We start from the raw sequence: 26,294 nt of genomic DNA on the forward strand, positions 1-26,294 counted from the left end.
CTCAACGCTGAGATACTACTGGACCCAAAGTGGTTCTGAACTGAAATACTGACCTTGCCACAGAATTATGCCAGTAGCAAGTGCTAACAATAATAATAAAAAAAAATAAAAAAACCAAGTGAATCAAGTCTTTTCTGCTCTTATTTGCCAAATGGGCTTGAAAACATCCAATCAAGAAGGTTTTTTTTTTCTTTTTTGTATAGTGTGAGACCTTGTAAAGTCTCCAGGACCACTGAAGGAGAAAGAGCAGAATGACCCGAGAACATCAGAACTGATTTGGCATTCAGGCTCTTTTGACTGCAGATTCTGTGGAGCCACCGAGAGACAGCGGGGACCATCTGAGCATGACTTCAATCTAATTCTGTGCCCGTTTTCTGTGAAAGTCACAGAACCCAAATGATTCTGTCCAGTGGTGGAAGGAGAAAACGGGGGAATACCGGAGAACAGGCGACCACTTAGAGGGAAGGAGAGGGATTTTGTCCAGAGGTGCGTGAAGGCTCGTCGGACGTGCACGAGTATACCAATATATTAATATTCAGTATTTACACCTCAGTTCAACAGGAGTACACACACACACACACACACACACACAGACACACAAACACACACACACACACCCCCCAGCTGCGTGAAAACAAAAGCATTCGTCAGCCTGGTCATTTTTCTAGCTGTGCAATCATTTGAACTGTAATTATGAAGATTGCAGCATTGTGACTGTTTATATTGATATTCAAACCCGGCTGTCACAGAAGTCACAACATTGCCAGCTGACTGCAGCAGTTCAGTCAGCAGGATCTTTGTTTTTCTGCTTCTCCAGGTCAGTAAAGGTAATATGTAAAATACAGATGTTATTGAATATGACCTCGGTGGATGAAGACGTTGGCCTCCCGGCATAAAAAGTCGAACGTACAAGCTCCACGATGATGCAACAAAGATCATTAAAGCCCAAAACTATCATTAAAATGTCCGTTTTCTAAAAGCCTCCTGCCTTCGCTCTAGGTGGCTCTTTCAGAAAACTTAAAGGTCACTGAGATTCCCAAGGAAATTATTCATGGTCACACATACACACACAAAGAATGGAAGATGGTGTCTTTACCTGGCTTCTCTCCAGTGGAGACCTAAGATTTTGGCAGTAGACGAGTGGAAACCTGACACACACACACTTCATATTGAATCTGTGCTGTCAATCTGTACAATAAATATAATAACAAGTATATAAGAATTGGATGTATTTCACCACTTTGACTGATGCAACACGTGTGCTGATGGATGTCAATCGATCTGCAGCTGCTGCTGCTCAAACTCGGCGAAAAAGAAAGCAAAATGCTTTCAGTGTGATTCGATATCGACTTTCTTTTCATTCCTCACCTTGTCCTCTGTTCTGTTACAGTGCTGCAACAAGGCAGGCAGAGACACAGATCACGACCAAGTCAGAAAGTTTTAGTTAGATTTTTGGCGGTGGAGGTGGAGAGGAAAGGCGATGAGAAACGCATCCTCACTTCGAACTCGTCAGAATCTGCACTTAAAACCCACGAAATGTGCATGCCGGCACGTTGTAACTCCAAAGTGGAGTCGATGTGATGTAATGCCGAGATGGTAGGGCACACCGGGATTCATAAACTCCTGGTGATGAAGAAAACCCTGATGAGCTGGTTATCCAGAGTGACTCATTTAACTACCTTCCCTGTAATACTGTATCGTACTGAATGTGTAGTATTAACTGCAGCTCTTTTGTTTCCTCTCGCAAAACGGTCGTCCTGCAGATGTTACATGTCACCGCTGGACTGCTCTCACTTTCTAATTTAAGTTATTTCCACACTGCAGACATTTTATCCGCAGGTTTACCAGAGTAACGTTAAGTGCACATCTGAGTTCTGCCACAACTTTTACTCAAAAAACGCCCATCTCGGCCTGCAGATCGTATCAGGGCATCCGTAGTTTATACATCATATGCAATGTCTGGATGCACTTGCAAAATAAAGGATCTGCATTCGAAATGGCAACAGTACAGACATGCACGCAGGAGTGGACCGAAGCGAAATCGAAATCAGGAAAAAGACTCCTGCACACCGTCCAATTCTCCTGCGATTATGTTTGGTAGCTTCCTCAGGTTGTCTGACTAAACCGTTTTCATCCAGGGGCGTAGACTTGTTAGTTCAGGTGTGTTTGATGGGACGTCTGTCAGCGGTGTGATCTGATTGGGCCACGATGAGTCCACAACGATACTTAATCCGGCCTCCCTCATTGTCTGTTGTCAATAAAGTGAAGTGGACAGAGTGAAGGAGCCTTAATGGGTCATAATGAGGAACATAACTTTGGTAAGTAGCTTAAATCACATCAGGTAGCACACAGTGACGTGACTTACGCTGGTTCATTTACTAAACTTATAAACAAATCAATCTCTCCTTGGACACAAAATGCAGTTATCAGCCGTTTCCTCGTTCCTTTCTTCGTTATTATCATCATTATTACATTATGTGTAAGTCATGACTACAAATGTATAATGTGCATTAAGATTGAAGGAAGTAATACATGTTGCTGCTGCTGATGATGATATCGATAATAATGATGATGACTAACGGAGGTCTCTGTGAGCTTTTTGTCTATTATATACTATTCATAAGGCAGCGAAGCTTATTGTGATTAGTACGATGATGACAAGACACTGAATGCTTATAAATATTGCATCCACAGCGCTGCCACAGGAACATTAGCTCTTCTCAGCATAATTAGTAAATCAGCACGCAGTGAAATCCTCCTGCCTTTTTTATTTTATTATTTTTTTAGACAAAACAGGTTCAAGTACGAGGTGGTCGAGTGGGCGGAGGTTCAGGGTTCAGCTTTATTGTCATTACACAATGCAGGCATGCACAAATGAAATTGAATAACAGCCGTAGCTGCTTCAACACACATATATAGAAAGTAAGAAGAAACACTCTTATTTAGATTATTTACACGGCGAAAAGGAAAATATATTCTTCTGAATACACTCATCGCATTAAAGATTCTGTGGTTTTTGTATGTTGAATATCGCACTGCATGATTTGAGCATCAGTCATGGAGCACGTATGATGTCCTCCATTAGCCCGGTAAAGGGCTTTTTAATAAAAGGTTGCAGGGAACATTTTCACTGTACATATTAAGAGAGTGTGTGTGTGTGTGTGTGGTCGGGGGGGGGAGTCGCTCAGGATCATTTTGCAGAGCGATATTTCAGCAAGCAGCTTGCATGAAGCCTCCTCTTTCGCTGGCAATTATTTGCTTATTAATTTTTAACCTCGTCCCAACAGCTCAATAAATAAACAAATGCATGTAATGAAACAAATTGGTTCCATACCAAAATAATAGGTGATAAATCATTCAAAGCATGTGTATAGATTATACATGCTTCACCCTTGATTTCCATTAAAAAGAAAAAAAAAAGAAAAAGAGCTGCGCTGAATTCTCAACAATTGCTTCGGGCCCCAAAAGGCATCTGCTAATCAATATGTAGGACTGGATTGTTGGAGCCCTGCAGGGAGAGCAGAAACTTTGAGGTAAACAAATCATTCCTGGCCTCGAAAAAGTTGTGTCACTGCTTCTTTGCTCGCTGGTAGTCTTTAAGTCACTGGGCAGAAGCTGAGAACAATGAGAAACACATTTATTTGATGTCGGAGTGGTGAAGGTGTCACAGAGGAAATGAGTTCTGATCAACGAAGGTCAGAGTATGAACCCCCCGCCTGAAGCCTCCTTTCAAAGTCGGAGGCTTTTTAAACGACTGGACTGGAGCCGGGCGCAGTGCAGATGGCTGCAGCGTGTGCCCATTATGATAACACATGGTGAGGTGCACTTTCATCACACGGATGATATTTGGCTTTTGAAAGCACACATCATTATAAGTCAGACAGTTTCCGGGGGTTCGAGCGCAGCAGTCGCCTTTTTTTTTTTGCTATCGGGAGCCTGTTATGGCCTCGACACTAATCAGGTTGTAGCTGCGCCGTGATGGGCGTTTGTCATTAGCTGTCATGATGGGATACAAATGGCTCCCGGGCTGTATTCTGTCACGAGCGTGACAGGCCTCTGAGGTGCTCGATGATGGAGAGCCGCAGTCAGGTGTCACCGCGTCCCATCGCAACCGCCCGAAAGGTTACACATACTCGCCACCTCGGGCTGCCACGAGGCTCTTAGTTATCGCTGGAAGTCACGTGTCAGCGGTAAATGTCGGCACATAAACAAACACATTCATGTGGGCATGTGGATCCGGAGCCAGGTGTGAGAAAGCCTCTTCTGTAACCGCATCATTAAAGCCTTCGGAAAGTGAAGTCAATTTAATTCATGTTGGCAAAAAAATGACAAAACACAGTGCGTCATGTGGCATCTGTCGTCTCCTCAGACTCTGTGTTTGTAGGGGAAAAGAGAATGTTTTAATAAAAAATTGTATTTAGAGACCAGTGCACAACCAAAACAGCTAGACGGTTGGTTGGAATAATAACAGCAAGCGTTTCACCTGAGATTCAAGGTCCCTCTGGACTGACTGCAGTGGATTCAGATCACCTGTTGCAGGATGTGGCTCATAATGAATGAGTGAAAGCAGCTGGGACTGACGACGCTTCATTATGTGAAAGCATAAGAGAGGAGGGAGATGAGCTCAGGTCAGTCTGATTCTGTCCTTGACTCACCGCAGACCTCGTCCACACAGACTGTGACGCTGGTCTTTTCTGTCTTTGCTCCTCTTGTTCTTTCTGGTTTTTGCAAAGTTGTGATCGTTCTGCAGCCGAGTTGAGCGGCCATCAAACTGAGCTGCCCGCATCAAGGCTGCATAAATCTGTTTCTTTCAATACGCAGGTGCCTGCAGGAGGCTTTAATCATATGAAGTGAACCCCTTGACATCCGAGCTCCTCTATACACCTTCCGTTTGTTCCCACGTCATTTCATTGTGGACTGCAGAAGTGGTAACAGAAGTATCATTATTCCCTGAAGAGGCATTATTTCGTTTTCCACCCGAGATGCATTTATTGCTAATATTCTACGTATTAGTGACTGTCGGCGTTCCTCAGAGATGGAGGAGTTTGGAGGCATTTTCCTGCCATTAAATAATGAAAAACATGTTCTTCACATAGCCTACCAAATTATTTATAATCCTTAGAGGTTATTCATTATATTTTAATTGCTAACAGCTTCTTTGTGGAGCATGTTAGTGTAGCACGTCAACCCAGAGCGCCATAATGAGTTACACAGAAATGACTCAGATGTCCCTGCTGGCTACCGTTAAAACCTCATCTTAACATCTAAAATTGTTTCCAAATTGCCAGTTTTGCCACAAAAATGGTCAATCTGGTAGACTTATTGCATTTTCTTGAACATTTATGAAGTATACCTATTTTATAACATCATAAAAAAATCCACAAACAAACCTCTGTGTAACCACAGCGGGAATTACTTGCGTACTGCTTCAACCAAGCCTTCAACTAATTTAACAAAACGGATCAACAGAGCGTCCACAACCCCAAATTCCAAAAACATTTCAATCCTGCATAAACTGGAAAGCAGTCATCGGCAAACAAGTTCACAGGCCACAGTTTTAAGAAGGTTTAGCACCTTTGGCCCTGACTTTAAGGTTAAGGAGACATCACATCACTCTGGGCCCGATAGGAGTTGCACAAGGGAGTTACTCACAAAAAGGAGTGGGTGTTGGTTACTTTGAACAGGTGACACTTCAATATCACTGTACAACAAATAACATTAACAGCTCAGCTGTGCTCTCATTTACAAAAATAAGGCGCCCAAAAAAAAATAATAATAAAAGTCTCTTCGAGTCGCACTCTCTGACTCAACGAAGTTCAGTTTTGGAAAAGGGAATCCCAAGGTGTGTGTGTTCTGTATCAATGTCCTATCAGTTACTACTACCTGGGTAGGTGCGGAGTGTGTGTCTTATCTGCTCACAGAATGCGTCATTCAGATGATCTGGAGTCTTCGAGGTAGGTTCTGCAGCTGGCCACACCGCATCTCCAACGCTCTCGCTCTCTTAGAATCGCTGGGCTGGGCTCGCCATCTTAATCATCTCTCTGTTTCTCTGACAGCTGGTCAGGCTAGCAAAAAAAAAAAAAAAACAGGAAGTGCAAAGGTGTAAGGATCTTCATCTGATTCTGTCTCAGTTTCTCATGAGATCTCAACATTTTCTAAGTTTTAGGCCTGAAATATATTACCAAACATTTAGGAAATACATTCACACACTAAAATGAATTATCATGAATTAGTTTTAACCATGAATGTAACCAGTTATCCATGAATTACCATAAACAGTATTCTTTTTAACAGACACATATTTTATGCATCCTTTTTTACCTCTATTTGACTTACATCATCAGTTGTTAGCTATTTTAACTCTTTAACATCAAATGAATTACAGTTTTTATACACAATAGTGCAAATTCTCAAGCAAACATGAAGTGGCAAATACAGAAAATCAGTCACTCAACTGGCACAACAAAATAAATGAAAAGCATCTTCTCATTGCAAAACATGGAACTTAGCTTTAGCTTAGCGATTAGCATAAAATAAGCACCACAACAATGAAGCAATTAGCAACTCGGGCTAGCGATTAGCATATCGCGGTCGTGATTAGCATTAGCACACATGCTAGCGATTTTTTCTCAAGCTATAACCTACAATGTAAAGTGCACAAAAGTTGTGGGAAAACATTGGAAAACATCTTATGACATCTATTAAGTAACGTAGACCAGTTTAAACCAAGTTAATAGCACAATTTATGCATTTTTTCCCCTTCAGAGCAGCTAGCGAACAGCCTGCTAACAGCCTGCTAACTCACCAGAGGCTCATCAAAGCGGGAGATCCTCCTCGGCTCACAGCTCATCGGGATGAAACCGGACCTGTCTGTGACTACCGGGTCTGCCTGCGGACATCAGTGCCTGTTTATGCACGGCTGTCTCCTACCGTAGTTTCCTGTTTTCAGAGAGGAAATTGCCTCGCACACAGGTGCACACTTCTTCATGGGATACCTGACTTAGGCTCACAGGGAACAACACTCAGGGGGGAACGCTGCCCCCTACAGTACAGGAGGTGCACCGACAGCGTCCCAATGACATCTATAGGCTTAGTGACATAGACATAATATACGTAGACGCCCCATAGACTGACGCTGCCTATTGGAGCTGACGTATCAGCGCGGCCGCCATCTTGGATGGGTCTCCCATGAGCTACTGAGGAAGGTGCATCCCCAACTACAATAATCATAACTTCCCAAATTCTTACCGGATTTTCACACGGTTACAAACGTCAGAGATGTAGTTATGATACAGGGCGCTGTCACAAAAGTTATTGGAAAAAAAAATCGTACTTAATCCCCCGCGATCTGGTAACAATACTACGCTGGTTATTGCAACCATAAACTGCACAAAATACGGTTATAGTTGCTCGCTCTCTGTTGATTCTGATTGACACTGGTGCAGGCCTACAGTTAGGAGACCAACCAAGATGGCGGCGACGCGGGATTATGTTCCAGCACGCCATGAGGCATCTACATATATTATGTCTATGGTTAGTGACCTGATTTTTTATGCAGGTTACGAAGGATTCCCACAAGGCCGTGCAGTATTTATCTCCACTGGCGTGAAGACGGCGGAGCTAAATGCAGGAGACAAAGACACGACAGACGACTGAACTTAGATGTAAACTGAAGTAACAGGACAAGAGAAAACACATCAGACACAACAGGAAGGAGACGGACGTGACAGGAACGTGGCGGTGATATCATTAACACAATCATCCAACCCAGAAATCAATGACGCCGATGAGGTAAAACAATAAGTACACAGTCCGTCGTACTGTTTATAATTTTGGTTGTATGTCACACAGGATGTGAAATGATCTCTACCTGTTAGACTAAACCTCATGAATCACAAAGATTCACTTTCCTGGCAGCTGCTGACAGAAACTCCCTCAAACACGAATCCTTCCTGAGGTTCATATTCCCAAACTCATTTTTGCTTTCAGTAGGAGATTTCTGAATTTGAGTCCCAGTCTCACAAGATAACACTAAAGTGGATTTCAGCATTGCAAATTCCATCTTTTTTTGGGCCTCAATAAGAGAAAAAAGAACCCTTCAGGAGACTTTTAAGGGTTATTTGACTTCTTCCTCCATGAATTTTTAGCATTGGCAGAGACGCCCGTCCCCCCTAATGGTGTCCTTGAGCTTCCAAACGCCTGTCCTTGTGTCTTTGACATATGTCTACACGGGCACGGCTGTGATGAGTCTCCGTCGCCTCCGGCCAGCCAAGAACACAACATGGTGAGGCTGTGTTTGAAAGGATGAGATGGCAGAGAGTGTCTCAAAGGAAATTTCAGTCTCCTCTGAAATGACGGGCAGCAAAATGCAGGACAGCGTCTGCTGAGTGAATACATCAGTGTGTCGACGCGCCGTCTCCAGCATCACTCACGTTGTGTAGAAAGTCAGACGCCCTCTCAGGATCGCTGTACCTGGAGGTCGTCGCTTTGTCAAGCCCGAGTTAAACGGCACACACACACGCGGGAGGTTAACAGCCTTCATCTTTCCCACCAGGTCACAGGGTGACGTCCCCCGACAGATGGCGTCGAGCCGGCCGCGTGACGCAGGGTGCGAGGGGGAAAAAAACTAACAAGCGGTGCAGCCTTGAGGGAGGACGGGTGAGACCGCACGACAAAAACAGTTTAGCTGAATGCCAGGATGTGGTCCACCGCACTCCATGTGATGATCAAGCTTTATTTCAAGTGGCAACCCCCTGCCCACCGCTCCCCTGATTAATGAGGGCAGAGCAGATGCTGCGGGTACGGAGCAGAGGGAATGAAGCAGGGGATGGCGTTCTTATCGGCGCCCCACATGGCGACAAGATTTCTTCACCTTTGCATCAGGCATGTCTGGCAGTGTCCGTGAGTGTGTGTGTGTGTGTGTGTGTGTGTGTTTGTACATCTGTGAGGTTGCCGTCTCTCTCTCTCTCTCTTTCTCTTTGCATATTGATGCGTGAGGATGAGAGAGAGATGGAGAGACGGAGTCACACTCTGCCAGCTGGGGTTGAACGAGTGCGACCCCCTCGAGCATCTCGACGCCTAAAAATGGTACACTTTGAATAAATACATGCAGAAACGTTAAACGCGTTTTGTAGCCAAGCATTTCTCACAAACATAAATGGGTTGAAAGCATCATTCTGCATTAGCTGGAGCAGAGTGAGATGTGCATCCATCAGCCCGGTAACGTGACTGTAACTGTGAATATATTATTCAGTTTTTTTTTTGTGGTTTTGCAGTCGAGACAGGTGCGACCTGCCGACCTCATAATACTTCAATTGCAGAGCGTGAAGAGTGGCTCCAATCAGCATGCAAATGTGCCATGTGTTTAACCGGACTGTGTTTTTATAGACGGGATGTGAAAATGATGCGTTAATAAATAAACATTAGGATTCGATTAAAGGGTAAATCCACTGATTTTTCACCCATTAAAGTGTGTTTACAGGTCTTGGGGAGTGCTTTTAATCTGATCAACTGCTTCCAGTGATGTCAATCAGTGGTTAAGATGCATTGTGGGTAATGTAGGCTCCACATTTTACGTTTCAGGACACAGACTGTGCTTTATGTTTATTTCCATTAGTAGCTTCACTCCTGGGAGTATTTTAACTGTGAAGATGTCAAATTTGAGCAACTTTATGCCAATCGATGGTAAATTTAAAATATGCTCTAGTGTTTTTGTAGTTTAGTAGCGCCACATGTTCCTGCAGTGGACGACTTCATGAACGCTTGTCCTGTTTATTTTCCGTTATTAAATGACCGCACTGCTTTATGTGTTAATGTACACAGCCAGAGACGAATCCTCCTCCTGCCTCTTCTCGCTCTCAGTCGCAGCTTCAGCTCTCTTCCTTTTTTAAAACTCACAGAAGTTCTGTTAACGCTGCTCGGTCCGTCTTTGATCTTTAAATGGTCACTTCAGCCTAATTGTGAATGTGAATGTAAAAGCACAAACAACAGCCTTTACCAGTAACCTTTACCTCGCTTTTTTTTTTTCTCCCCAAAATACATTTCAACATAAGCCACTGTGACATCACTGGAGGCAATTCACCAGATTACATGCAGCTTCCTCTGGAACCACAGAAAGGTTTTCTACTCTTTTATTTCTGTTTATGTGCAGCAGAGCTCCTACAGACCTGTGAACACTTTGATATGGTGAGATATGTATCTGAGTTACCCCTTTTTAAACGATTCTCTGGGGGAACATTGTGTTTTGTTTCTAGACGTACACACACGGTTGACATAAGGTGCTTTCTTCCTCTTCATGATGATGGGAATGCATTTGACTGACATGCTGCTGAGGCCTCTTCCCCTCCTGTCACCGGCTGATAAATCACTCTGAATTATTGCCTTTGAGGTATCACACCTCTTATTGCCATTTCTTGCCCCGGGGCTACTCCTTGCTTTTATTTTATGTATTTTTTATCACCGGGCATAAATTAGTTCCTACTTAAGCAGGAAGACAGGCCTCGGCCCTGCGAAAGCTAAGATGAGTGTCCTCCTAACCACTTGTACAGATTTAGAACTCCTTGTCAAGCAAGGGCATCTGAAAGAGGCGAGCCTGTATATTAATGATCCCTCACTGGAAGCAAAACAACCACAACACTGCAGGACAGAAAATAAGCCTCTCTGGCACATTATGAAGGCAGGAAACACATATTTGTAACTGATTCCAATTATAGGGCTGCATATTTTTATTTATTTATTTATTTTTTGCCAATGGATTATTTATGACAAAGCTTCATTTACATGTGGCGCGTTTGGACGGGGAAGGTCTATAAATACTTCTGCAGCTCGGCAAATTAAGCAGTAAAACAACCGGCGAATGTCAATACTGCAGGAGAGCACGCGCCGGGCCGCCATCAGATGGTTTCTCGTGCCCGAGTGGCGAGCGAACAGAGACTGATGGCGTCCTTCCGTGTGCCCGAACCTCATCTCACGTGCCGAGGTGCAGTCAGTCTAGCTGGCTGCTTTGGAAAAGGTCAGGTCTAAATCGGGAGCGGGAAACAGATCTTTCAAGGTTTAAGTATCAAATCTCAAAAGTCACTTCAGCAACCTATATGGAGAGAGAGAGAGAGAGAGAGAGAGTCTTTTGGCGTCCTCGCCGTAAAGAACCGATGACCCTTTCCACCGACACACGTCCTGCTCTTTAAAACAGCCGCAGTTTACCTCTCAGCTGTTTTTCTTCCTCTCAAGGACACAAATGAGATCTTTGTCTTCTTCTTCTGATTGCATCCCTGCGCAAGTATGAATATTTAGCTCCATATGTCCTTAAACCTCAATTACCCAGCAACGCACAAATGTACAGATTGAATTAACATATTACCGTGAGTCATCGCTTGCATGAAAACAATCTTTTTTTTTTACAGAAAGAACGGCGCATTATGTATTCTCCTGTCGACAAAAAAGGCCTGTGGGAAAGAGAGAAAAAGAAAAGATTGCGATGGCACTTCTTCATTTATCTCCTATTTATGTTCCCCCGTTTAATTGAATTTTCTGCTATAGTCCCGGTCGGCGGGTATAAATCACGCCTCTCAATCAGTCAAGATAGCCAAAAGACGGCTGCTGCTACAGATGCAGGAAGAAGGGCGGGCAGGGGGCACGAGAGGCCCAGATTTATGTTTGCAAGGAAAAACATGACCCTGGGTCTCTGCTGCCTGTCAGCAGAGCATCTTTTCCATTACCTTGAGGATTCATAAGCACTATATTTCAACCAGCGGGTCCTTGAACAAATTCAGCAGCGACACAAAAAAACCCAAATAATTCCAGTTCTCTGTCAGGTTTTTTTTTTTTTTTTTTTTCAGTAAATGCAGCATTTTAAACTAAGGAACAGATTGTGAATGTTCGTGTTGGATTTCCTTTATTTCAAAGAATAGGGTGGCCTCGGTTTTGATTCAGCGCGAGTTAGCGAACGACGTTAAACAAGCACTGCGAGCCAATAAAAGGAACATTATCTGCTCTCGTGAATGGCTTTTCTGAAATGGCTCACCTTTTTGTTAATCAAAAAACAAGTTCATGCTCATTATAGACATTCAGCCTGGAATCCGACACATGAAAAAGACATTCAGTTAGATATCAAGAACATCAAGGTGTTTGAGTGGTTGGCAGCCTGCAAACTAACAATACGATCACATCGGTTCATGTCATCGGCGACGCACCACAAGGCCTCCGAGAAGATGTTTTCACAACGTTGTACGTTTGTGACCTAATGGAGGAGGTCCTGGTGGGGGGAGGCGTTCAGGGACGAGGCTGCCGGAGGATTCAAAGTTCAACTGTGCTGAACTTCGATCGGTCGCAGCCGGCACCACCCCTCAACCTGACGACAAACCAGCCGACTGAGTCATGTGTGTCGTCCTGCGCTGCTTGAACTCAAATATTGTAGAGTTGCGTAGAAAAACATTCATGATCATCCGTCCATCAAAGGGTTCAGTGTTGCTCTTCTATATTTGTTGAATCGTTCTTGAATTCACTCATTTTATTTCCATCTTAAGACGTTTTATTTCTTTGATTTTCCTCTACTGTACATGATGAAGCACCTTGTAGCTCTGCTTTTGAAAGGAGCCATAGAAATAAAGTGTTTGATTATTGTTATTACTAAATGACGAGTCAAACTTCTATTAAAGGACTTGAACTGATATTAGATGTTGAATCAAGACGTTGTGTTTCCTGAATGAATCCGTACAGACGAGACGGCAGCAGATGATATAATATCGATATTTGCTGGTAAACAGTCTTGTGAATGCTTTTTCATTCCTCTGCTGCATTGTTGGAAAAAAATAAGAATCTGCTGCTCTTGAGGGCGAGAACACGATCTGAAGAGTCTGACGTGACCGACGTGCACCTGAATGTAACACCTGCACTTTAATTGTTTTCATTTTTTTTTTTAAACAGTCTGAAGAGTTCGAGCGAGTGCACGGCTTGTTAGCCACATAGAAACCCAAATTCAATATGATCACTCCACCTCCAACCTCAACACCAGCCGTCATACACACCCCCTCTCCACACACACATCAGCTGTGTGTGTGTGTGTGTGTGTTTGTGCCCGGCATCCAATCCGGCCTCAGTGTTCTTCAATAAAGTCCCCTCTGACAAACATGATGGAGAGCCACTCTGCTCCGGAGCGCGATACTCAGAAAACGACTTGATGATAAAATATTGCCATCCCGGCAGTTGACTTGCCAATCCAAATTAAAAAAAGTTGGAGTGGCCAGGTTTATGCTGCACCCTTCACCGCGGCTATATTTCACGCTTTTACACCTGCTACACACACACACACACACACACTCACACACACACACACTCACACACACTCAGAGATGGCGTCCCTTTCCAGTAAGGGGATGCAGAGTCCAATAACCTGATAAGTGGACCTGGTGTCGGAGCTTTCATCACTGGATGTTGATACTCCATCACACCCTTAAAGCTGCAGAAAACCCCACAGTGAGTCGACTGTATCATCAACCTATAAATATGAGATGAAGATGAGAGACATCGATCCAGACCTGAGGGTGCTCGCTGTAGGAACCCTCCTGAATCTCAGCACAACATTTCCCTATGCACTGTTCGTATTTCTACATTATATACTGTGTATTTATTTTTCCTTCTGTATGTGTGTTGTTGTGCAGTGGACTCAGGTTTGTGCACGGCTTCACGAATGGTCAAATTATTTTCCTCCCTTCAAACTCTAATTACCGCGGGCAGTATAAGAGTTAGTTTCCCCGTTTCTCTTTTCCAGTTGTCGGAAGTCCTCGCTCAGTTAATTCTACATTGAAGGAACCTCAGTTTGGACCTTGATGTGAGTTTTGTCAGAGTTGCCAGGTTACATTGAAATGATTGTGTTGGACGTTCAGCCTGCTTTTAGCATCATCTGAACACAAAAGCAACAACAGGAGTGTTTAATATCAAAACTAGGGATGTTAGTTTCTGTTTATTTTGCCCACACAACCAGAACCTTACAAGAACCACCATGGCTCTGAGTGAAGCAGCACACTGGACCCCCTCTCCAAGTCAGTGCCAGTGAAGTTACAGGTAGTTATTCTCATACTTCAGGTGCTTTAACGTGTTTTCTACGACAGTTTGACAACGTTAATAACATTTTAAGTCGTCAGACTACATGAGCTGTTTGTACATGAGCAGAAAAGCTTTTATTTTGAAAGTCTAGCCGGATGTTGATTATAACGTATTAGTCCGCTAGTAGTACGCTCTTTTTTGAAACCTGGTTTCAGGATGGAAAAATTCAAAAACTCCACCCTTGTGTTCTCGTTTGGAAGGCGAATCCGCGTACTTTGCACATCGATGACGCCATCGCCCCGCCCCCTGACCTCTAGCCTTCGACCTCTGAATCCTGCAACGTTTCATAACAACAACAACAACAACAATGGCGGACTACATGCTCGTGTTGGTGCTGCAGAAGATATTGAGCCTATCAGGTTTAATAGGGCAAAATATTCTGCTGCTCTGCCACCACGCTGAGTGAAAAAGGATCATGGACGACTGACGAGCCATTTTCGTCTTCTTGTTGTGTTCAGTTTCTTCTTCTACTGTTTGTTTGTATACAGCGTGCAAGCTTTATGCGCATGCTCCGTCTCTTCTTCTCCATTTTGGGTGAATTTCAAGCACCACCCACAGTCCTGGAATATGAAGTAAAGAGTGTTTTCCAATGATGCCGAGGAAGATGGGGGGAAAAGACAGTTTTGGCAAGTGTGAACGCGGTCTTAGTCTTTGCTGCCACAGCTTCGTCTATAATCCTCCATCAGGTGGGAAGAAAAAGGATCAGAGAGAAGAGAAATGTTCCTATCAAGGTAATTGCAACCTGCAGAGTGTCCTCTTCATGTGGACGGACATGGTGAGGTGTAGCCTTTTCATTATGTTATTGCAGAGGAACAATAAAGCAAAAGGATTTGACACAGCAGAAGAAGAGATGAAGAAAGTGGTCGTCCAGCAGGGCTGAGGTCATCGAGAACTGCATCCACGTGAGTTATGAGACGGACTACTGAAGCGTCTCCCCCTGTCCAGCACATTTAAAGCACCACTGATGAGGTATAATGGTGTTTTATTGTGTGAATTGGACCTGTAAGGCCAGGCCGGGGTAGGAGGAGGAGAGCTATGACTTCTCACTGATGTTTTATATCCAATTATCTTCATGCTGAGCGGAGGGAGGAATGGCAGACACGAGCTAAATGGTCCGTTTCATATGTGGTCAAACTCGCTTCTCTAACCTCGGGCTGCAGACATCAGCTGAGCGTGTGCTTCCTGGACGGGCCGTCGCTTTTTCTTGTATTAGCCGAAGCACGAGGAAGGAAAGGAAGTCAACTGAGTGACTTTTTGTTTTTCTTCTTCCTGTCAAAAGTGCAGGTTGGAAACGAGCGAGCATCTGCACCAATGCTCAGAAATAACTGCACTACTGTTAGATTATATAAAGACATATTTTATGATTCATCGTTACATAAACCCATTCAGCATCCACCATAAGAAATAAACACAATGTTAGGCAAAATTTCCTGACTCATTTCCTTGACATTTAGCAACTTTTCAGTTCTTTTCATTTAAAGTTTATTGTATTTTTCAGATGAATCATTCAGGATGATTCGGAGGTCGGCAGGTTGACTTGCCTAGTTCTGGTTATTAGGCAAGAAGGAAGGATTTGGCATCAATGTACAAACAGTACTTTGTTTATTATCAAGGTTCCTGCAGGTCAAATTTAAGACTTTTTAAGACCATTTTGAACTAAATATAAGATCTACACGAAGTACGAAATGCAAGTAAAAATAAAGTCCCAGAATTACTTTAAATAACTGTGTGACAAACACACACATACACACGCTGTGTTCAAAATCCAAATCACCTCCACTTTCAGCAGCAGATTTGAGCCGAAGATGGTTTGAATGTCACCTGACTGCGAGGCGACAGAAGCGGTGCAGAGTTCAGGTCGAGCAGAACTGAACGAACTTGGACCGGAACTGGTGACAAAGACATACAGACGTGTGTGACAGTGTGACTTCGCTGAAGACTTTTAGAAGATAACTGGTGTTTTTCCCAATTTTGTGTGTGACACCAGCGCTTGGTGTGCCCAGGCTGAGGGTCCTCTTGCTTCAAATTCATTAAACGACTCAGGAGTTTTAAATAATCAATCAAGTTTATCAGCTGATCCTGGTGTGTTGTAAACTCTGTCCGATGAGGGCGTTAATACTGCCGGAGATGGTGTAGCTGAGTTTCTCTCACAGCAGTGTGATCATGAAAACAGGTTAAGCGTGCAGGTACGGCGTCTGCTGGAGCGTCTCCTCCATGTAAATAATATCCGGTGATCTAACTACCATCAGCGCGGCGTATCATTCTCTCTGATCCGGCTTTACGTCAACGTTATCTAACGTGTCACCTTTTAGGTTACCTGTCGTAACCCCACAAACATCCTGGTTGTATTTCACATTTGTGTGGCGGCAGAATTAATAGAGTCGCCGTGACGGCATAATAGGTGGATTTATAACCGCCTCGTCCCCTCGAGGATGATCCAAGGTCACATCTGCATGTTCGACTGTCAACACTCCCGGCCCTGCAGCACAGTCTGTACACAATACATGTGCAGATAAATGCGGCTGTAATGAATGTTTACCGTGTTTGCTTTACAAAGTATATACTGGATATGATTGTGGAGGTTATATACACAAAGAATATGAGCAGTGGAAAAAGAGCAAAACTGAGTCACACCATGAGATCAGGAAGCACATCGTCACAAACACAGCGGTTTGTATTTTTCCTTCTGTTTAATTTCCTGAAATTTTTCAATTTATTAAGAAATATCGAGAAGCAGAGAGTGGAATGAAATAATAAAAAAAAGGTTTCTGCACAGAAAAAGCCAATAACACTAGAAAATAACCATTTTAAATTAAGCTGAGGTTCTGAAGTAGCGCCGGAGTTATGGTGGCTCTCTGCTGAATCCTTTCTAGCATGACAATCAACCGACAATAAACACTTGAGACCGTACTCAGCTATAGCAAATCACACTTAATTAGTTTGTGCTGGATGTGTACAGACAGGGAAAGATGTGAAAAATGAAGGTGTGCGGTGCGCTTTATCCTCACAGCTATAGCTTTTGAAAAAAAAAAACAGGGATTCCAATATTGGAAGTGGAATTAACTGTCAAACATTTTGTGATTTGAAGGCATCGTCACATCAAACATGGGGAACAAAAATAGACTCAGCTCTCGGAGAGGAAACCTGGGTAACACAGTTATTACTGGGATGTTCATTTATGATGCCCGACTCAAAGTGTCATTACAAGTTTCAGACCGACACAGGTCACATTTTCCACTTTGTGTCAATCGCAAATGTACATGAGCCTGTTGGTCCTCGATTGATGTGTGATCAGGTGCATTGATGGTGCTCTGCTGTCTCCTATTTGATCATTTTAAACCTTTTCAATGTGGCTAACAAACATCGCGGTGCATTCAAGCCGCGATACTAAAAGCTGTAGTTATGGTACAAATTCAACAGGACAGAGGAAACTCTCCAGAGGAACAACAACAAAATTAAACTTGTATCTTTTTAAAGACGCTCAGCTTTATTCCAAACACTTCTGTGGTACCTGGGATTTTGTTATAGAGCGACAGAGTCTGTAGTCGTGGAAAAGCTTCCAGTGGATGGATGAGGTCGACCAAAAGGGAAAAACTGAACGCCACAAAATGCTGTTTGTTCCCAGTTTCACATCGAAGGTTGGTTTCTTTGCAACAGAACCGCAGTCGTCTCCTGATCATCATAATGGTTTCAGTAATACCGACTTAGTTACGAAGGTTCAGGAACCTCAAAGGAAAGCGTGATCCTTCTCTAACCCCGGTGAATAAAACATGAATCGAAGCATTGTTGCATCAAGACAGCTGTGGGACGGATGATTCAACAGCCGAGGAACAAGATGTCGACCTCTTCAAAAAACACAGAGAAAGAATACAGAAAAGATTTAATTTGCAAATGATCTGTCGTTCAGTCATTCATGACCTTTAAAAGATCTCCGGTGCATAATCAGCAGACTCCTTTTCTTTCCCATTTATTTTATACTCTCATTTTCTGTCACTGGAAGCATCGTCTGAGCCGTGTGTGAGGACGCTGTTCACTGTTCATCGTCCTCTGACAACAGTTCAAGTCCAGGTCTCTCTGAACTGACTGAATATTGGGAGAAATTTGGTCAAAATGTCAATAAACTGATCCTATATGAGCATTTTATCCTGATCTCGCTTGACGTACTGGTGAATAGTGGCCTACATTCATTCCTGACACTCTGACAGACAAGTGCAGATGAAAAACCAGTCACACTTTTTTGTTTTTTTTTTGGACAACCACAAACCAGATTCGAGGCAGGGGTTTTCTTGTCATCTTGTGCGGCGTTCATTGTTCAAAGCATGAAGCTGACAGGTGCACCATCAACCAGAATAATGCAGCGTCGAGGGGAAGCATATTCTGCCTGCATCCACTTCTTTAACATCGCAGCTCCACACTTTCCATCCTTCCATCTTGCAGGGCTCGCTGTAGATACACTTCAACAGCCCCTGAAAATGGCTGGTTTGAGGAGTGGTATGTGCGACTGTGTACAATAACAGCTGACAGAGTGCATCCTGGGATTGTCGGGGGGGGGGGGGGGGGGGCTGCATGGACGAGCTCTGGAGAGATGGACTGCTTGTCATGTTCCTGCCAGATGCTGAAACACATCGTCTGCTTGAGTAATAAAGCAACTGAAGACACAAAAAGGAAACAAAAAAAAAAATGGAGGAAGTGAAAATGTGCTGGTTAAACCAGCTGGTTACGGATGGACTCGCTAGTTTTGCTGCATCTTCTTTTTAACCATTAAAAAAAAAATAAATCGCACCATATTTTTTTACAGCCTGGCGGCGGTCAAATAATAATTCTTGATTTCCAATTTTCTTTTGGCTGATGAGCAAAAATATCCCTCGTATAGGTGTTAATGAAAGCCGTCACCTCGGGAATACTTCCTCCAGAAGCAGTTAAGAGCCCAAATGTGCGTGTTGTTACTCTGCACATGACGAACATCATGATAAAGTCATTAAAATCTGAAATGGATTTTGAGATTTGCTTCACTAAAAAAAAAAAAAAAAAACTTTCAATATGCAGCTAAAACTAATGGAGGTGTAAATCCCAGTGCTTTAGCTTCTTTTTTTAATTAGTGCGTCTCCGCGTGAATCGATTAGCTGTGTCAAAATAATACGACAACGTTCGGTTACCGAGCTCGACAGAATAGCATCCTTCCCCCTCTCCCATCATCAGGAACACATCAGTGTGGTGTTTTAAGGACACTTCAGTGAAATGGATCCTTGTTTTAACAGCTGCTTCAACCGAGCCGGGGTCCACGTGGATCACCGTCTCTTCATAAAGTCGATTTTCACGCTGTTTGTTTTGTAGCATCTGTCAGCTGGTCGTGTTGGTTGTGTTGGGTCACGCTCACCGCTTTAATCAACCTTGTCTCCAGCAACATCCTTGAGACCGCCTTTCATGTCCCACTTGACTTATTTTAACCCTACGTAACGTAACACAGGGGCACTCACACTGCTACGTGACAGCGTTGACTCGCACGTCTTTTGTCTGTTCTGTCGCTCATTGCTGCTCATCACACTGCGCAAACCAGGGTGCATCTGTGTGTGTTTGTTCCACATGTATGAACACAAAACACATAAACAGGAAAATGAAATAAAAAAGTCCATGTGAGAGTGAGAACCTGTGCAGGCACACATCAGCTGGTTTCTCTCTGTGTCTGTGTGGGTTTTTTCGCCTGGTGCTCAGGTTTGAAAATATTCAATCGCACATTTGTCTTTGAAGCCCGAGACCCTTTTCTTTATCCACTTCTGCTGGAGGAGGTTTGTTACCGCTGCCTCGCTTCCTGATGTCTCAAACTATGGAGCGGGCCGAAGGTCATAATGAACATGCCATAAACGCGATAAACAGCCCGAATTTTAACCCAAAATCATGATCTTTTCATAAACCAAAGTAGTTTTGGTGCCTAATCATTGACAAACAGCTGCCATCTTGTACTGTGAACCAGGTAACAACAAAGGTCCAGTTCGCCTGGTTCAGTTATATACAGCAGCCATTTTTGAAGTCATTGGCATTTCAACCTTTTAGTTCATTTAGATATGGTGACTTGTTGGACTACCTTCAGAAGGTGGTGGAGACCAAAACGGAGCTAAAAATACAGTCATAGAAACATTCCAAAGAAACATTAATAACAACATATATCAATTATTGCACTTGTTGCACTGCACCTTTAAAGGTTAGAAACATTTACTAATGCAGGGGACTTTACTCACAGCAGCCTAGCCTGCGCAGCTAGCTAACCATGAAGTCGTATGTATGTTTATTAGTTTTAGATGTCAGATTAAACATTTTATTGAACTTTGAACTTTACTGAAGTTTTCGTTTGACTCTGGCTTTTTTTAAAGCAGTTTCCTGTGGGGGGATCACAACTATTAACAAGAAGCAGCATTGTATGTTTAATGGCTAAACAACCTTGAGAGGGCAACAAATTGATACAAATGGATGGAAATAAGTGACAAATGGAACTTAAGCTGCACTTTCTCTCTCGCTCCTGATGAAAAGGCTTCTCACCTTGCCGGGTTTGGACATTGATGCATTTTTCTCGACGGGCACAGAAACTATGCACTTTACCTATAATGGCTACGACTCCTCACATTGTGTGGACAAAAAAATATTGATCAGTGGGACAATAAAAAAACGCTGTAAATATATAATAAAGTGCGACACTTGTCCTTGGATGGAGGAAGAATCATTCTTTAATGCTGGACACGTCGCCTGCTGCATGTTTCCCTCTTTCTATTCACCGCTGCGGATGTATTGTTGAGACAACATGTGTACATAAGTTACAGTGCATTTCACATTTCACACATTCACATGATGATGAGTGTTTCCGCTTCTTAATGGAAAGCAGTTCTTTGAATACGCTCATATTATTTGTGCTTCAATTGCATCCCTGAACTGCCTTTCTCAATTCATCATTGTTCATCATGTAATGAAATGTGCTGCCTAATCAATTAATTACTCCGTGTAATTATTTATTAAAACTTGATTGCATTTCCGCGGCAACATCTTCTGTCACACAGCTCAGCGGAGATGCATTAGTATTGGCTATTAAGAGACAACTTATTGCGTGTTTGGATGAATTAATTAAAATGATTATGCAAATGGATTTGCGGAAATTTCACTTCACTCCAGACTCACATCTATCAATCAATATTGAGTAGTATGACATATTTGAAAACCTGTGATTTATAGGTTTATAGATGAAACATGTGAAGTGTTTCTCAAATGATCATGAAAACATACGACAGCTGTGTCAAACTTACTTTACATCACCACGGTAACCGCTAACTGAAGCTGCCGTTAGTTAGCTCAGTTAGCCGTGCAGCTAGTTGACCCGACTGGTCTGGAGTAGGAGTGGGCTAGCTGGTTAGCAAAGTCTCAAAGTCAATGTTTTTTTTAGTTTCATGCCCGAAATAAGTCCGTGTTCACCACAAGCTGATGAGATTTGTTCTAGGACATAAAACACATCATGAAATGATGCATGTCTTCGAAACTCACTTGTTCGTCTCGTCTCGTTCGTTCGTCTACAGGCGGACTTTACTTTCCTTACAAACTATTCTAATTCTAACTGAGGCCAGACGGTGAGAGGTGGTGACGTTTAAGTCATCCGACCGTCTCCTCATGGCCTAACATCAGCTTTTTACTGCTAGTGATTTATTTTACACTTTGGAAATGTGGTGTTCATCTGTGAAGATTATCTCATGAACTCGTGTTTGCCACCAAAATCCAATTTAAAAAAAAAAATCCCTTCTTGGCGATGCTAACATCCAGGTTAGCCTCCAAAAACACAACATCCCCACAGCACTCTGCATAGAAATCATGACGTCACCTGTTATTCCTTCACATTCAGTTGAATATTATTCAACATTTCTAACAAAGAGTTGCTTACTATCATACTACTACTGTTACAATACAAGATACAGATCATTTTCATGGGTAAGACCTTCGGTTTGCATCACTTGTTGCACCTTTAAGACTTTCAGGGCGGTCCACTCGGCCGAACCTGTTCAACCTGAATACACACCTGCTCTGTGGCTGTAAGCCGAGGCCGACAGAACGGCCCTGACAGTGTGTTGTTCATAACAGCGTGTGGGAGTCTTTTGTCAGGGTGGAGGTGTGCGTTCACTCCTGTCTTCTAAAGAAAGTCTTCTCTACAGCGAGAGAGAGAGAGAGATTCAAACCGACAGGAGAGGCAGCTCTGAAAGCAAAGGGTAAGACCATTACTCGTTCTTCTCTGCTCTTAATGGCCGTCTCTCTCTCTCACCTCCTTTTTTTTCTAAGTTGCTTTCATGGCCAAGTCGCCTGATGGAATTTCATTACTTATGATTGAAAAGCGATGGAGTTTTGAAAAGCTGAATGAGATGGAAAAGGTGCGGCCCAAAAAAAAAAAAAAAAATGCCAGTATACCCTCCAGATGCCAGCAATCTAATCTTCTGTCAGTGCTTATAAACGGGCAGTCAGCGGATGGCACAGATAAGATGTTATTTCAGCGTCAGGGTTATCACTTAATATCTGATAATGTCTGCGGGGAGCAATTGTATCCGACAGTTAAAACAGACGGGGGGGAGGAGGAAGCTCGACTCCTGGCAGGAAGGAATGATCATCACTGCAGAAGAATTGTTAATCTGTCAAATCAATGTGACTTCACTCAATAAAGCGCTCATGAAGGGACTTAAGTTTAGACCGCCGTGTTAATGATTCACACTTTGCGGAAGATGATTTCTCTTTAATGTGAGTGCAGATAATGTGTCGGCGCTCGGCTGCTTTAAAAAAAAAAAAAAAAAGACTAATATGTATATAGATTTATCTGAGAGCAGACGTCTTCATCACGCCGGGAGTCGGTGGCGTACAGTGAGGCTGTCTAGTCAAATTGATTTCACATTTCAGATGGTGCTTAACGGCCTGTTTGGGTGTCGAGGTTCCACAATGTCCTGAAGGAAGCTTTCAGGGCAGGAATGTTACCTGAGCACTTGGAAACATTCCTGACACTGAAGTTCCAGCGATGTGCAGGTGAAAACAGAACACGCCCTCGTCAGGAGGAGGAAGAATCAGAGCGTTTACTGATGTCAGTCTCGACAAACAAAGCAGAATCAGGGCGTCGAGTCACTGGATACTGTACGTTGTTGCTGTGAGAGTCGGCTCATATTATTCCCTGCGAACGCTCAGCTCCGGTGAAGCTGTGGCACAAACACAAAACAACGTTCGTGGTATTTTCTCTTCACAGATCTCATCCATCTGTCCTCTCAAACCCTTGTACTCCACTTCGTCAAACGAGCCAGAAGCATCATGGGAAGAGGCGCGAGCGAGGAGTGGGATGAAAAGCCCCACGACACGAGGCAAACTCAGCCCAAGAGAGGAGAAGAGTCGGACTCAGACAGAAACGGCTCCTCGGGGAGGAGTTGTCCCAAGTGCTGCCTGCGGACGAGGGACTGTCTGATGAGCGCCGAGTGTGGCCGAGCGCTTCAGATCTCCAGCGTCGTCGCCATGTGTGGAATGTGCCTCCGCATGTTCGTGTGTAAGTGTCGGGAAAACGCTTCCCTGCTCAGATGAATATGGACCTGTGCGAATACGTAATATACCGTATATAACCCTGACATTTAACAGGTTTTTTTTTCTCTCTGTGTATAAACACGACAACCACAAACCATTAGAACTCACAGTTTCACATGTGATGTGAATGTTTTCAACTGAATTTTGATGTGTAAAAACAGAATGATGTCACGTGACCTTTGAAAATTGAAACTGGACGTTTACAGTGTGGATTGTTGGATTTTCTGACATGTAGAATATAATATTCACACGTCGAGTTTCACATAAATGTTAGTTCACCTGATTGTTAATCACATGTGAAAATACAACAGGTAAAAGTATAATTTAGTAAAAAGTATTTTATTAATGCAATTGAACATTTCAGCATTAAGAAATGTTCACATGTGAATAAACATCCATGCAGACGAAGGTCGGGCAGCCCGGCTTTAACAAAACATCACAAAACAACAATATTTAAAATCTCAAAAGCACTTTACAAACTAAACATGACAACATATTAGATCAGTGAGGCTCTACATTCACATCCATACTGTGACAATATTGTAGGAACAACTTTTGATATTAACACAATGAGATTTCTGATCAGTAATCGTCAATAATGTGAATATGATGATTAATTCACAGTCGCTAAGTTTAGAAAACAATGATTTGATATGACAATATCTGTATGTATATATTTCTCAGACCTCATTTGAACACGATACCTTTTTTTTTTTATCAGAACAGAACTCTTAAATAAATGTTAATATATTCATTTAACATTATTTTGATTATCTTGTGTTCTCTGTGTTTATTACAGAACCTGATCCAGAACATCAGGCGTTTCCAGGATGTTCTCTGCACCTCCTGGTGACTCTCTTGAGACCGACGCGCCTCATTTCATCTACGTTAAAAACAAATCTACGATCTTTGTATTCAACATGAACAAATCTGTAATGTGTCACTGTCACTGTGACCTGCATGAAGCCTTTGTGATTAATAATTTCTTATTGGGGTCATGGTTTGGTTTGTAGTCGGTTTCAAGGACTTGGTTCTGGTTCTGTTGGACTCTAGCAGTCCCTCCAGTGAGCAGAACCTAGTGAGGTGCCGTCTCTTCAGTATAAACTCATCATGACTTCCTGCTCACACGTGGTGCCCTCAAACATCCCGAGTCCACCACTGTGGTTTGTTTTCAACCAACAATAATCAAAGTAATATTTTGTTCCACCTGGTTCAACCACAGATATTTGGCACAGCACGTCCTGCACTAAACTTGATGGAAATGTTAATTCCCTCTGTGAAGTCTTTGGTCTGCGTTCACATCCAGAAGCTGCTTTAAAAACTGCGAGGAGAAACTGTTACACTTCTCTTGTTGTTGTTGTTTGTCTGTCCTCGTCTCTCTGAAACTTTCCCACACAGCTGATTGGATAGAAAGACGGTCGGTGTCTTCTTCATCTGTTTTATTGTTTATTATATTGTTTAGTATTGGATACTTGGATACCAAAACTGGATTTGAGTTTGGATCAGAAACGTTATATGTTCTCTATTCTTTATACGTCTGCTCCTGTTCCATCACATCTCCACTGCTCTTGATGCGTCAGTACTTAGTCAAACCATATGTTATATATTTATAGTTGAGATGTTTTGAATGCTGTAATATAACTGTAATATTATGATTTGTAGTAATACTTGTGATTTACGGATGTGCAGAGGAAGAACTTCTTCCTCTCCTGAAACACGAGCGAGATGACCAGATGGTAGGGTGGAGAAAAAAAACCCAACGTGACACATCTGAAGTAATGAAAAACTTTAATAAAGCTTTCAGTAACAAGGACAACGTGCATTCAATTCAATTCTCCTTAAACTTGTGTTCAAATCCAATTAAAAACTCCTCCAGGCTTTTCGATGTGGGCACCAGGACGATGCTAACATCCAGGTTATCATACAAAAAACATCCTGCTGCACTCTACATAGAAATCCTGACATCACCTGTTATTCCTTTACATCCTGTTGATAATATTAGTCGACATTTAAAACAAAGAGTTGTTTTATAATAAGCATCACCTATTGCACCTTTAAGACTTTCAGAGCGGTCCACGTGTTCAAACCTGTTCAACCTGATTACACACCTGGTCTGTGGCTGTAAGCCGAGTCAGAACAGTGTGTTGTTCATAACAGCGTGCAGGTGTTTTTTCAGGGCAAAGGTGTGTGTTTACACCTGTCCTGTAAAGAAAGTCTTCCCTGCAGAAAGAGAGAGGGAGATTCAAACCGACAGGAGAGGCTCTGAAAGCAAAGGGTAAGACCATTACTCGTTCTTCTCTGCTCTTAATGGCCGTCTCTCTCATGGCCAAGTCGCCTGATGAAATTTCATTACTTATGATTTAAAAGTGATGGAGTTTTGAAATCTGAATGAGATGGAAAAGGTGCACCCCCCAAAAAATGGCAGTATACCCTCCAGATGCCAACAATCTAATTTTCTGTCGCTGGTAATAAACGGGCAGTCGGCGGATGGCACAGATTAGCGTTGTGACTAACTAATCGAATTTTGATCATAAGTTTGATTTTTGGGTCAAACGATCTCTGAACTAATGTAATCAAGTTGAAACGATTTTTTTTTTGCCATATTTTGTTGTACAGTA

At 42.9% G+C, this 26,294-nt stretch overlaps 1 protein-coding gene and 1 long non-coding RNA gene across 4 annotated transcripts in view; one reads left to right on the forward strand and one right to left on the reverse strand.

Annotated features, from left to right (window-relative positions):
- sdk2b (sidekick cell adhesion molecule 2b) overlaps positions 1-7,115 on the reverse strand; it is a 352,080-nt gene extending 344,965 nt beyond the window's left edge. Inside the window, exons 1-2 of one of the 3 annotated variants that reach the window (XM_037081071.1) lie at positions 6,806-7,115; positions 5,884-6,065 (exon numbers count right to left, since the gene is read on the reverse strand). The gene's annotated coding sequence lies outside the window, so the exon portion shown is untranslated. Of the gene's footprint in view, positions 1-5,880; positions 6,066-6,805 lie in introns of all 3 variants that reach the window. The other 2 variants (XM_037081070.1, XM_037081076.1) reach the window with 2 other exon arrangements.
- A 15,074-nt stretch (positions 7,116-22,189) lies between these two features.
- On the forward strand, positions 22,190-25,415 carry LOC119009357. Its single transcript, XR_005071701.1, has 3 exons — positions 22,190-22,337; positions 23,351-23,641; positions 24,476-25,415. It is a non-coding gene; the product is annotated as an uncharacterized LOC119009357 (long non-coding RNA).
- The last annotated feature ends 879 nt before the right edge of the window (positions 25,416-26,294 follow it).

The sequence above is a fragment of the Acanthopagrus latus genome, chromosome 20 (genome assembly GCF_904848185.1).
Source record: "Acanthopagrus latus isolate v.2019 chromosome 20, fAcaLat1.1, whole genome shotgun sequence".
NCBI classification, from domain to species: Eukaryota; Metazoa; Chordata; class Actinopteri; order Spariformes; family Sparidae; genus Acanthopagrus; species Acanthopagrus latus.